Below are 10917 nucleotides of genomic sequence, written 5' to 3' on the forward strand. Positions count from 1 at the left end.
CAGCCTTAAAGGGCCAGCCTTAGAGGGCCAGCCTTAAAGGGCCAGCTTAAAGGGCCAGCCTTTGAGGTCCTGCCTTAGAGGCCCAGCCTTAAAGGGCCAGCTTAAAGGGCCAGCCTTAGAGGACCAGCTTAAAGGGCCAGCCTTAAGGGGCCAGCTTAAAGGGCCAGCCTTAAAGGGCCAGCCTTAAAGGGCCAGCCTTAAAGGGCCAGCTTAAAGGGCCAGCCTTAAAGGGCCAGCTTAAAGGGCCAGCCTTAAAGGGCCAGCCTTAAAGGGCCAGCTTAAATGGCCAGCCTTAAAGGGCCAGCTTAAAGGGCCAGCCTTAAAGGGCAAGCCTTAAAGGGCCAGCCTTAGAGGGCCAGCTTAAAGGGCCAGCCTTAGAGGGCCAGCTTAAAGGGCCAGCCTTAAGGGGCCAGCTTAAAGGGCCAGCCTTAAAGGGCCAGCCTTAACAGGCCAGTCTTAAAGGGCCAGCCTTAGAGGGCCAGCCTTAAAGGGCCAGCTTAAAGGGCCAGCCTTAAAGGGCCAGCTTAAAGGGCCAGCCTTAAAGGGCCAGCTTAAAGGGCCAGCCTTAGATGGCCAGCCTTAAGGGGCCAGCTTAAAGGGCCAGCCTTAAAGGGCCAGCCTTAAAGGGCCAGCCTTAGAGGGCCAGCCTTAAAGGGCCAGCCTTAAAGGGCCAGCCTTAAAGGGCCAGCCTTAGGGGGCCAGCCTTAAAGGGCCAGCTTAAAGGGCCAGCCTTTGAAGTCCAGCCTTAGAGGCCCAGCCTTAAAGGGCCAGTTTAAAGGGCCAGACTTAGATGGCCAGGCTTAAAGGGCCAGCTTAAAGGGCCAGCCTTAAAGGGCCAGCTTAAAGGGCCAGCCTTAAAGGGCAAGCCTTAAAGGGCCAGCCTTAAAGGGCCAGCCTTAGAGGGCCAGCTTAAAGGGCCAGCCTTAGAGGGCCAGCTTAAAGGGCCAGCCTTAAGGGGCCAGCTTAAAGGGCCAGCCTTAAAGGGCCAGCCTTAAAGGGCCAGCCTTAAAGGGCCAGTCTTAAAGGGCCAGCCTTAGAGGGCCAGCCTTAAAGGGCCAGCTTAAAGGGCCAGCCTTAAAGGGCCAGCTTAAAGGGCCAGCCTTAAAGGGCCAGCCTTAAAGGGCCAGCCTTAAAGGGCCAGCCTTAAAGGGTCAGCTTAAAGGGCCAGCCTTAAGGGGCCAGCTTAAAGGGCCAGCCTTAAAGGGCAAGCCTTAAAGGGCCAGCCTTAAAGGGCCAGCCTTAAAGGGCCAGCTTAAAGGGCCAGCCTTAAAGGGCAAGCCTTAAAGGGCCAGCCTTAAAGGGCCAGCCTTAGAGGGACAGCTTAAAGGGCCAGCCTTGGAGGGCCAACTTAAAGGGCCAGCCTTAAGGGGCCAGCTTAAAGGGCCAGCCTTAAAGGGCCAGCCTTAAAGGGCCAGTCTTAAAGGGCCAGCCTTAGAGGACCAGCCTTAAAGGGCCAGCTTAAAGGGCCAGCCTTAAAGGGCCAGCTTAAAGGGCCAGCCTTAAAGGGCCAGCTTAAAGGGCCAGCCTTAGATGGCCAGCCTTAAGGGGCCAGCTTAAAGGGCCAGCCTTAAAGGGCCAGCCTTAAAGGGCCAGCCTTAGAGGGCCAGCCTTAAAGGGCCAGCCTTAAAGGGCCAGCCTTAAAGGGCCAGCCTTAGGGGGCCAGCCTTAAAGGGCCAGCTTAAAGGGCCAGCCTTTGAAGTCCAGCCTTAGAGGCCCAGCCTTAAAGGGCCAGTTTAAAGGGCCAGACTTAGATGGCCAGGCTTAAAGGGCCAGCTTAAAGGGCCAGCCTTAAAGGGCCAGCTTAAAGGGCCAGCCTTAAAGGGCAAGCCTTAAAGGGCCAGCCTTAAAGGGCCAGCCTTAGAGGGCCAGCTTAAAGGGCCAGCCTTAGAGGGCCAGCTTAAAGGGCCAGCCTTAAGGGGCCAGCTTAAAGGGCCAGCCTTAAAGGGCCAGCCTTAAAGGGCCAGCCTTAAAGGGCCAGCCTTAGAGGGCCAGCCTTAAAGGGCCAGCTTAAAGGGCCAGCCTTAAAGGGCCAGCTTAAAGGGCCAGCCTTAAAGGGCCAGCCTTAAAAGGCCAGCCTTAAAGGGCCAGCCTTAAAGGGTCAGCTTAAAGGGCCAGCCTTAAAGGGCCAGCCTTAAAGGGCCAGCTTAAAGGGCCAGCCTTAAAGGGCAAGCCTTAAAGGGCCAGCCTTAAAGGGCCAGCCTTAGAGGGACAGCTTAAAGGGCCAGCCTTGGAGGGCCAACTTAAAGGGCCAGCCTTAAGGGGCCAGCTTAAAGGGCCAGCCTTAAAGGGCCAGCCTTAAAGGGCCAGTCTTAAAGGGCCAGCCTTAGAGGACCAGCCTTAAAGGGCCAGCTTAAAGGGCCAGCCTTAAAGGGCCAGCTTAAAGGGCCAGCCTTAAAGGGCCAGCTTAAAGGGCCAGCCTTAGATGGCCAGCCTTAAGGGGCCAGCTTAAAGGGCCAGCCTTAAAGGGCCAGCCTTAAAGGGCCAGCCTTAAAGGGCCAGCCTTAAAGGGCCAGCCTTAAAGGGCCAGCCTTAAAGGGCCAGCTTAAAGGGCCAGCCTTAAGGGGCCAGCTTAAAGGGCCAGCCTTAAAGGGCAAGCCTTAAAGGGCCAGCCTTAGAGGGCCAGCTTAAAGGGCCAGCCTTAGAGGGCCAGCTTAAAGGGCCAGCCTTAAGGGGCCAGCTTAAAGGGCCAGCCTTAAAGGGCCAGCCTTAAAGGGCCAGCTTTAAAGGGCCAGCTTAAAGGGCCAGCCTTAAAGGGCCAGCCTTAAAGGGCCAGCCTTAGAGGGCCAGCTTAAAGGGCCAGCCTTAGAGGGCCAGCTTAAAGGGCCAGCCTTAAGGGGCCAGCTTAAAGGGCCAGCCTTAAAGGGCCAGCCTTAAAGGGCCAGTCTTAAAGGGCCAGCCTTAGAGGGCCAGCCTTAAAGGGCCAGCTTAAAGGGCCAGCCTTAAAGGGCCAGCTTAAAGGGCCAGCCTTAGATGGCCAGCCTTAAGGGGCCAGCTTAAAGGGCCAGCCTTAAAGGGCCAGCCTTAAAGGGCCAGCTTTAAAGGGCCAGCTTAAAGGGCCAGCCTTAAAGGGCCAGCCTTAAAGGGCCAGCCTTAAAGGGCCAGCTTAAAGGGCCAGCCTTAAAGGGCCAGCCTTAAAGGGCCAGCTTACAGGGCCAGCCTTAAAGGGCCAGCTTAAAGGGCCAGCCTTAGAGGGCCAGCCCTAAGGGGCCATCTTAAAGGGCCAGCCTTAATGGGCCAGCCTTAAAGGGCCAGCCTTAGAGGGCCAGCTTAAAGGGCCAGCCTTAAAGGGCCAGCTTAAAAGGCCAGCCTTAGAGGGCCAGCTTTACAGGGCCAGCTTAAAGGGCCAGCTTAAAGGGCCAGCCTTAAAGGGCCAGCTTAAAGGGCCAGCCTTAAAGGGCCAGCTTAAAGGGCCAGCCTTAAAGGGCCAGCCTTAAAGGGCCAGCCTTAGAGGGCCAGCTTAAAGGGCCAGCCTTAGAGGGCCAGCTTAAAGGGCCAGCCTTAAGGGGCCAGCTTAAAGGGCCAGCCTTAAAGGGCCAGCCTTAAAGGGCCAGTCTTAAAGGGCCAGCCTTAGAGGGCCAGCCTTAAAGGGCCAGCTTAAAGGGCCAGCCTTAAAGGGCCAGCTTAAAGGGCCAGCCTTAGATGGCCAGCCTTAAGGGGCCAGCTTAAAGGGCCAGCCTTAAAGGGCCAGCCTTAAAGGGCCAGCTTTAAAGGGCCAGCTTAAAGGGCCAGCCTTAAAGGGCCAGCCTTAAAGGGCCAGCCTTAAAGGGCCAGCTTAAAGGGCCAGCCTTAAAGGGCCAGCCTTAAAGGGCCAGCTTACAGGGCCAGCCTTAAAGGGCCAGCTTAAAGGGCCAGCCTTAGAGGGCCAGCCCTAAGGGGCCATCTTAAAGGGCCAGCCTTAATGGGCCAGCCTTAAAGGGCCAGCCTTAGAGGGCCAGCTTAAAGGGCCAGCCTTAAAGGGCCAGCTTAAAAGGCCAGCCTTAGAGGGCCAGCTTTACAGGGCCAGCTTAAAGGGCCAGCTTAAAGGGCCAGCCTTAAAGGGCCAGCTTAAAGGGCCAGCCTTAAAGGGCCAGCCTTAAAGGGCCAGCTTTAAAGGGCCAGCTTAAAGGGCCAGCCTTAAAGGGCCAGCCTTAAAGGGCCAGCTTAAAGGGCCAGCCTTAAGGGGCCAGCTTAAAGGGCCAGCCTTAAAGGGCAAGCCTTAAAGGGCCAGCCTTAGAGGGCCAGCTTAAAGGGCCAGCCTTAGAGGGCCTGCTTAAAGATCCAGCCTTAAGGGGCCAGCTTAAAGGGCCAGCCTTAAAGGGCCAGCCTTAAAGGGCCAGCCTTAAAGGGCCAGCTTAAAGGGCCAGCCTTAGATGGCCAGCCTTAAAGGGCCAGCTTAAAGGGCCAGCCTTAAAGGGCCAGCTTAAAGGGCCAGCCTTAAAGGGCCAGCCTTAAAGGGCCAGCTTAAAGGGCCAGCCATAAAGGGCCAGCCTTAGAGGGCCAGCCTTAAAGGGCCAGCTTAAAGGGCCAGCCTTTGAGGTCCTGCCTTAGAGGCCCAGCCTTAAAGGGCCAGCTTAAAGGGCCAGCCTTAGAGGACCAGCTTAAAGGGCCAGCCTTAAGGGGCCAGCTTAAAGGGCCAGCCTTAAAGGGCCAGCCTTAAAGGGCCAGCCTTAAAGGGCCAGCTTAAAGGGCCAGCCTTAAAGGGCCAGCTTAAAGGGCCAGCCTTAAAGGGCCAGCCTTAAAGGGCCAGCTTAAATGGCCAGCCTTAAAGGGCCAGCTTAAAGGGCCAGCCTTAAAGGGCAAGCCTTAAAGGGCCAGCCTTAGAGGGCCAGCTTAAAGGGCCAGCCTTAGAGGGCCAGCTTAAAGGGCCAGCCTTAAGGGGCCAGCTTAAAGGGCCAGCCTTAAAGGGCCAGCCTTAACAGGCCAGTCTTAAAGGGCCAGCCTTAGAGGGCCAGCCTTAAAGGGCCAGCTTAAAGGGCCAGCCTTAAAGGGCCAGCTTAAAGGGCCAGCCTTAAAGGGCCAGCTTAAAGGGCCAGCCTTAGATGGCCAGCCTTAAGGGGCCAGCTTAAAGGGCCAGCCTTAAAGGGCCAGCCTTAAAGGGCCAGCCTTAGAGGGCCAGCCTTAAAGGGCCAGCCTTAAAGGGCCAGCCTTAAAGGGCCAGCCTTAGGGGGCCAGCCTTAAAGGGCCAGCTTAAAGGGCCAGCCTTTGAAGTCCAGCCTTAGAGGCCCAGCCTTAAAGGGCCAGTTTAAAGGGCCAGACTTAGATGGCCAGGCTTAAAGGGCCAGCTTAAAGGGCCAGCCTTAAAGGGCCAGCTTAAAGGGCCAGCCTTAAAGGGCAAGCCTTAAAGGGCCAGCCTTAAAGGGCCAGCCTTAGAGGGCCAGCTTAAAGGGCCAGCCTTAGAGGGCCAGCTTAAAGGGCCAGCCTTAAGGGGCCAGCTTAAAGGGCCAGCCTTAAAGGGCCAGCCTTAAAGGGCCAGCCTTAAAGGGCCAGTCTTAAAGGGCCAGCCTTAGAGGGCCAGCCTTAAAGGGCCAGCTTAAAGGGCCAGCCTTAAAGGGCCAGCTTAAAGGGCCAGCCTTAAAGGGCCAGCCTTAAAGGGCCAGCCTTAAAGGGCCAGCCTTAAAGGGTCAGCTTAAAGGGCCAGCCTTAAGGGGCCAGCTTAAAGGGCCAGCCTTAAAGGGCAAGCCTTAAAGGGCCAGCCTTAAAGGGCCAGCCTTAAAGGGCCAGCTTAAAGGGCCAGCCTTAAAGGGCAAGCCTTAAAGGGCCAGCCTTAAAGGGCCAGCCTTAGAGGGACAGCTTAAAGGGCCAGCCTTGGAGGGCCAACTTAAAGGGCCAGCCTTAAGGGGCCAGCTTAAAGGGCCAGCCTTAAAGGGCCAGCCTTAAAGGGCCAGTCTTAAAGGGCCAGCCTTAGAGGACCAGCCTTAAAGGGCCAGCTTAAAGGGCCAGCCTTAAAGGGCCAGCTTAAAGGGCCAGCCTTAAAGGGCCAGCTTAAAGGGCCAGCCTTAGATGGCCAGCCTTAAGGGGCCAGCTTAAAGGGCCAGCCTTAAAGGGCCAGCCTTAAAGGGCCAGCCTTAAAGGGCCAGCCTTAAAGGGCCAGCCTTAAAGGGCCAGCCTTAAAGGGCCAGCTTAAAGGGCCAGCCTTAAGGGGCCAGCTTAAAGGGCCAGCCTTAAAGGGCAAGCCTTAAAGGGCCAGCCTTAGAGGGCCAGCTTAAAGGGCCAGCCTTAGAGGGCCAGCTTAAAGGGCCAGCCTTAAGGGGCCAGCTTAAAGGGCCAGCCTTAAAGGGCCAGCCTTAAAGGGCCAGCTTTAAAGGGCCAGCTTAAAGGGCCAGCCTTAAAGGGCCAGCCTTAAAGGGCCAGCCTTAAGGGGCCAGCTTAAAGGGCCAGCCTTAAAGGGCCAGCCTTAAAGGGCCAGCCTTAGAGGGCCAGCTTAAAGGGCCAGCCTTAGAGGGCCTGCTTAAAGGGCCAGCCTTAAGGGGCCAGCTTAAAGGGCCAGCCTTAAAGGGCCAGCCTTAAATGACCAGCTTAAAGGGCCAGCTTAAAGGGCCAGCCTTAAAGGGCCAGCTTAAAGGGCCGGCCTTAACAGGCCAGTCTTAAAGGGCCAGCCTTAAAGGGCCAGCTTAACGGGCCAGCCTTAAAGGGCCAGCTTAAAGGGCCAGCCTTAAAGGGCCAGCTTAAAGGGCCAGCCTTAAAGGGCCAGCCTTAAAGGGCCAGCTTAAAGGGCCAGCCTTAAAGGGCCAGCTTAAAGGGCCAGCCTTAAAGGGCAAGCCTTAAAGGGCCAGCCTTAAAGGGCCAGCCTTAGAGGGCCAGCTTAAAGGGCCAGCCTTAGAGGGCCAGCTTAAAGGGCCAGCCTTAAGGGGCCAGCTTAAAGGGCCAGCCTTAAAGGGCCAGCCTTAAAGGGCCAGTCTTAAAGGGCCAGCCTTAGAGGACCAGCCTTAAAGGGCCAGCTTAAAGGGCCAGCCTTAAAGGGCCAGCTTAAAGGGCCAGCCTTAAAGGGCCAGCTTAAAGGGCCAGCCTTAGATGGCCAGCCTTAAGGGGCCAGCTTAAAGGGCCAGCCTTAAAGGGCCAGCCTTAAAGGGCCAGCCTTAAAGGGCCAGCCTTAAAGGGCCAGCCGTAAAGGGCCAGCCTTAAAGGGCCAGCTTAAAGGGCCAGCCTTAAGGGGCCAGCTTAAAGGGCCAGCCTTAAAGGGCAAGCCTTAAAGGGCAAGTCTTAGAGGGCCAGCTTAAAGGGCCAGCCTTAGAGGGCCAGCTTAAAGAGCCAGCCTTAAGGGGCCAGCTTAAAGGGCCAGCCTTAAAGGGCCAGCCTTAAAGGGCCAGCTTTAAAGGGCCAGCTTAAAGGGCCAGCCTTAAAGGGCCAGCTTTAAAGGGCCAGCTTAAAGGGCCAGCCTTAAGGGGCCAGCTTAAAGGGCCAGCCTTAAAGGGCAAGCCTTAAAGGGCCAGCCTTAGAGGGCCAGCTTAAAGGGCCAGCCTTAGAGGGCCTGCTTAAAGGGCCAGCCTTAAGGGGCCAGCTTAAAGGGCCAGCCTTAAAGGGCCAGCCTTAAAGGGCCAGCCTTAAAGGGCCAGCTTAAAGGGCAAGCCTTAAAGGGCCAGCTTAAAGGGCCAGCCTTAAAGGGCCAGCTTAAAGGGCCGGCCTTAAAGGGCCAGCCTTAAAGGGCCAGCTTAAAGGGCCAGCCTTAGAGGGCCAGCCTTAAGGGGCCAGCTTAAAGGGCCAGCCTTAAGGGGCCAGCTTAAAGGGCCAGCTTAAAGGGCCAGCCTTAAAGGGCAAGCCTTAAAGGGCCAGCCTTAGAGGGCCAGCCTTAGAGGGCCAGCTTAAAGGGCCAGCCTTAGAGGGTCAGCTTAAAGGGCCAGCCTCGAAGGGCCAGCCTTAAAGAGCCAGCCTTAAAGGGCCAGCTTAAAGGGCCAGCCTTAAAGGGCCAGCTTAAAGGGCCAGCCTTAAAGGGCCAGCCTTAAAGGGCCAGCTTAAAGGGCCAGCCTCGAAGGGCCAGCCTTAAAGGGCCAGCCTTAGAGGGCCAGCTTAAAGGGCCAGCCTTAAGGGGCCAGCTTAAAGGGCCAGCCTTAAAGGGCCAGTCTTAAAGGGCCAGCCTTAGAGGGCCAGCCTTAAAGGGCCAGCTTAAAGGGCCAGCCTTAAAGGGCCAGCTTAAAGGGCCAGCCTTAAAGGGCCAGCTTAAAGGGCCAGCCTTAGATGGCCAGCCTTAAGGGGCCAGCTTAAAGGGCCAGCCTTAAAGGGCCAGCCTTAAAGGGCCAGCCTTAAAGGGCCAGCCTTAAAGGGCCAGCCTTAAAGGGCCAGCTTAAAGGGCCAGCCTTAAGGGGCCAGCTTAAAGGGCCAGCCTTAAAAGGCAAGCCTTAAAGGGCCAGCCTTAGAGGGCCAGCTTAAAGGGCCAGCCTTAGAGGGCCAGCTTAAAGGGCCAGCCTTAAGGGGCCAACTTAAAGGGCCAGCCTTAAAGGGCCAGCCTTAAAGGGCCAGCCTTAAAGGGCCAGCTTAAAGGGCCAGCCTTAAAGGGCCAGCCTTAAAGGGCCAGCTTAAAGGGCCAGCCTTAAAGGGCCAGCCTTAGAGGGCCAGCTTAAAGGGCCAGCTTTAAAGGGCCAGCCTTAAAGGGCCAGCCTTAAAGGGCCAGCCTTAAAGGGCCAGCTTAAAGGGCCAGCCTTAAAGGGCACGCTTAAAGGGCCAGCCTTAAAGGGCCAGCCTTAAAGGGCCAGTTTAAAGGGCCGGCCTTAAAGGGCCAGCCTTAAAGGGCCAGCTTAAAGGGCCAGCCTTAAAGGGCCAGCTTAAAGGGCCAGCCTTAGAGGGCCAGCCTTAAGGGGCCAGTTTAAAGGGCCAGCCTTAAAGGGCCAGCCTTAAAGGGCCAGCCTTAAAGGGCCAGCCTTAGATGGCCAGCTTAAAGGGCCAGCCTTAGAGGGCCAGCTTAAAGGGCCAGCCTTAGAGGGCCAGCTTAAAGGGCCAGCCTTAAGGGGCCAGCTTAAAGGGCCAGCCTTAAAGGGCCAGTCTTAAAGGGCCAGCCTTAGAGGGCCAGCCTTAAAGGGCCAGCTTAAAGGGCCAGCCTTAAAGGGCCAGCTTAAAGGGCCAGCCTTAGATGGCCAGCCTTAAGGGGCCAGCTTAAAGGGCCAGCCTTAAAGGGCCAGCCTTAAAGGGCCAGCTTTAAAGGGCCAGCTTAAAGGGCCAGCCTTAAAGGGCCAGCCTTAAAGGGCCAGCCTTAAAGGGCCAGCTTAAAGGGCCAGCCTTAAAGGGCCAGCCTTAAAGGGCCAGCTTACAGGGCCAGCCTTAAAGGGCCAGCTTAAAGGGCCAGCCTTAGAGGGCCAGCCCTAAGGGGCCAGCTTAAAGGGCCAGCCTTAATGGGCCAGCCTTAAAGGGCCAGCCTTAGAGGGCCAGCTTAAAGGGCCAGCCTTAAAGGGCCAGCTTAAAAGGCCAGCCTTAGAGGGCCAGCTTTACAGGGCCAGCTTAAAGGGCCAGCCTTAAAGGGCCAGCTTAAAGGGCCAGCCTTAGAGGGCCAGCTTAAAGGGCCAGCCTTAAGGGGCCAGCTTAAAGGGCCAGCCTTAAAGGGCAAGCCTTAAAGGGCCAGCCATAGAGGGCCAGCTTAAAGGGCCAGCTTAAAGGGCCAGCCTTAAGGGGCCAGCTTAAAGGGCCAGCCTTAAAGGGCCAGCCTTAAAGGGCCAGCCTTAAAGGGCCAGCTTTAAAGGGCCAGCCTTAAAGGGCCAGCTTAAAGGGCCAGCCTTAAAGGGCCAGCCTTAGAGGGCCAGCTTAAAGGGCCAGCTTTAAAGGGCCAGCCTTAAAGGGCCAGCCTTAAAGGGCCAGCCTTAAAGGGCCAGCTTAAAGGGCCAGCCTTAAAGGGCACGCTTAAAGGGCCAGCCTTAAAGGGCCAGCCTTAAAGGGCCAGTTTAAAGGGCCGGCCTTAAAGGGCCAGCCTTAAAGGGCCAGCCTTAAAGGGCCAGCTTAAAGGGCCAGCCTTAAAGGGCCAGCTTAAAGGGCCAGCCTTAGAGGGCCAGCCTTAAGGGGCCAGCTTAAAGGGCCAGCCTTAAAGGGCCAGCCTTAAAGGGCCAGCCTTAAAGGGCCAGCCTTAGATGGCCAGCTTAAAGGGCCAGCCTTAGAGGGCCAGCTTAAAGGGCCAGCCTTAGAGGGCCAGCTTAAAGGGCCAGCCTTAGAGGGCCTGCTTAAAGGGCCAGCCTTAAGGGGCCAGCTTAAAGGGCCAGCCTTAAGGGGCCAGCTTAAAGGGCCAGCCTTAAAGGGCAAGCCTTAAAGGGCCAGCCTTAGAGGGCCAGCTTAAAGGGCCAGCCTTAGAGGGCCTGCTTAAAGGGCCAGCCTTAAGGGGCCAGCTTAAAGGGCCAGCCTTAAAGGGCCAGCCTTAAAGGGCCAGCCTTAAATGACCAGCTTAAAGGGCCAGCTTAAAGGGCCAGCCTTAAAGGGCCAGCTTAAAGGGCCGGCCTTAAAGTGCCAGCCTTAAAGGGCCAGCTTAAAGGGCCAGCCTTAAAGGGCCAGCTTAAAGGGCCAGCCTTAAAGGGCTAGCTTAAAGGGCCAGCCTTAAAGGGCCAGCCTTAAAGGGCCAGCTTAAAGGGCCAGCCTTAAAGGGCCAGCTTAAAGGGCCAGCCTTAAAGGGCAAGCCTTAAAGGGCCAGCCTTAAAGGGCCAGCCTTAGAGGGCCAGCTTAAAGGGCCAGCCTTAGAGGGCCAGCTTAAAAGGCCAGCCTTAAGGGGCCAGCTTAAAGGGCCAGCCTTAAAGGGCCAGCCTTAAAGGGCCAGTCCTAAAGGGCCAGCCTTAGAGGACCAGCCTTAAAGGGCCAGCTTAAAGGGCCAGCCTTAAAGGGCCAGCTTAAAGGGCCAGCCTTAAAGGGCCAGCTTAAAGGGCCAGCCTTAGATGGCCAGCCTTAAGGGGCCAGCTTAAAGGGCCAGCCTTAAAGGGCCAGCCTTAAAGGGCCAGCCTTAAAGGGCCAGCCTTAAAGGGCCAGCCTTAAAGGGCC

The sequence above is a fragment of the Doryrhamphus excisus genome, linkage group LG19, assembly GCF_037039965.1.
Source record: "Doryrhamphus excisus strain RoL-2023G ecotype Guam linkage group LG19, RoL_Dexc_Guam_v1.1, whole genome shotgun sequence".
In the NCBI taxonomy this organism is placed as follows: Eukaryota; Metazoa; Chordata; class Actinopteri; order Syngnathiformes; family Syngnathidae; genus Doryrhamphus; species Doryrhamphus excisus.